We start from the raw sequence: 2,319 nt of genomic DNA on the forward strand, positions 1-2,319 counted from the left end.
AGTGCTGGGATTAAAGGCGTGCGCCACCACCGCCCGGCCTATACAATATATTTTTATATTCTGGTCATGTTCCTTCCCCTCCCTCCACCCCTCCCCAATTCCCTTCTACCTCTCTACCCATTCAACTTTATGTTCTATCTCTCTGTTAATTTTTCTGAGTTTTTTTCTTTTTTTATAATTTATTCTTCTCCCATGTATTACATCCCGACTGAAGTTTCCCTCCCTCTACTCCTCCTAATTCCCCCATCTCCTCTCCCCCAGCTCCACTCCTCCTCCATTTCCCTTCAGGAAAGAGCAGGCCTCTGAGGGATATCAACTGAACATGGCATAACAAAAGACTAGGCAAAAACCCTAATATGAAGACTGGACAAGTCAACCCAGCAGGAGGAAGAGGGTCCTGAGAGCAGGCAACAGAGTCAGAGACACACCCCCTCCCACTGTTAGGAGTTCCACAGGAATGCCAGACTACACTGTTGAACATATTTGCAGAGAACCTAGCTGTCAATCAGTCTCATGAATCTCTATGAGCCCTGCTTAGTTGATCCTTTTGGGCCCTGTTCTCATGCTGTCCTTGATCCCTCTGGTTCCTACAATCCTTCCTCCCCCTCTTCTGCTTGGTTCCCTGAGCTCTGCCTAGTGTTGGCTGTGGGTCTCTGTTTCTGCTCCCATGGGTTCCTGAATAAAGCCACTCAGATGACGATGATGCTAGGCTCCAATCTATGAGTATAACAGAATATTATTAAGAATCATTTTATTGACTTTTTTTTACTAGTCATGTTTGGTTCTATCCTAGGTTTCTAGGCTATCCAGCCTCTGATTCCTGACTCTCCAGGCAGTGTCAGGCATGGGCTCCCACTCATGATGTAGGCCTCAAGTTAGACCAGTCATTGGCTGAACACTCCCACCAGATCGGCACCACCATTATCCCAGCACATCTTGCAGGCAGGACAAATTATACATCAAAGTTTTTGTGGCTGGGTTGATGTCCAGGCCCACCATGGAAGCCTTGCCTGGTGACAGAAGATGGCCAGTTTGGGCTCCGCATCTCCCATTCCTTGGAGTCTTTACTAGGGTCACCCTTATAGATTCCAAGGAGTTTCTACTGCCGTGAGTTTCCATACCACCCCTTTCCCCCAAAAGATCTAGGCATGGTGGCACACATCTTTAATCCCCAGCACTCAGGAGATAGAGCTAGGTAGATGTCTGTGAGTTCAAGGCCAGTCAGGGATATGAAGAGACACCCTGTCTCCAAACAAAAACAAAAAAATCCCACAAAAATGAAAATCGAAAGAAGCAAACAAAAAAAAAACATTCAAACAAAGAAATGCCCCCCAAAATAAACACCACATACACACACAGAGAAGCATCAAGTTTACTTTATGTTGGCTAACTTTCTGGGCCTGGGGCCTGTCCTGGATCACTCCATAGGAAAACAAAACAAAACAAAACAAAAAACTGGGTTTCCCTTTGCCAGCAGGGATCAGTTGCAAAGAGCTTCTAGATTAGGGGTGGGACCCTGTGTCCGCTTCCCCCCCTCAGGGCTGGGACCCTCCAGGCTTGATAATAAACAAACAACTAGAAATAAACTCCTCTATCACCTAACTATACCATCCTGAGTACTGTCACCTGGAAGATAACAAATCAATAGAGGACATGGACACCTGCTCAGCGGTGCCCATCACAGCCACATTCACAAGTGACGGACCATAGATGTCCTACAGCATAGGAATGGGTGAAAAGTGTGACGTATACACACAATGGGAAAATGGATGCACCTGGTGTGAGAGCCAAAGCTACATTTTAAGTTTGAATTACTATCTATGCCTTAGAGATCCGCGAAACTTGCCTCTGCTCTGCAAGCCCCTTGCCCAAGGAAGGGCAGTACCTGAAAAGCTGGAGACTATTGTTTATGGGAGATAATAAACCACAAGGTTTTCACTCCCTCAAAAACAAATTTGTTCGAATCCTCTGCGTCAAATGAGCTTGATCATGGGCGAGCAGGAGGTTTACAGGCAGGAAGTACGTCAGGATATACGTTTGCCCCTGATTGGATGTAGGCTAGATGTCCATCAGGATGTGTGCTTGCCTCTGATTGGACGTAGACTAGATGTCCATTGGATGTTTGCTTGCCCCTGATTGGATGTAGGCTAGATGTCCACCAGAATGTATGTTTGCCCTTGATTGGGCCTGAGGGGAAATGCAATGAATATAGGTTTTCCTTCTTTTTTTTTCTTTTTTATTTATTTATTTTTTATTGAGAAAAAGGGGGAAAAAAGTTTCCCCCTCCTCCCAGCCTCCCATTTCCCTCCCCCTCCTCCC

Source organism: Microtus ochrogaster, chromosome 6, assembly GCF_000317375.1.
Source record: "Microtus ochrogaster isolate Prairie Vole_2 chromosome 6, MicOch1.0, whole genome shotgun sequence".
Taxonomy (NCBI): domain Eukaryota; kingdom Metazoa; phylum Chordata; class Mammalia; order Rodentia; family Cricetidae; genus Microtus; species Microtus ochrogaster.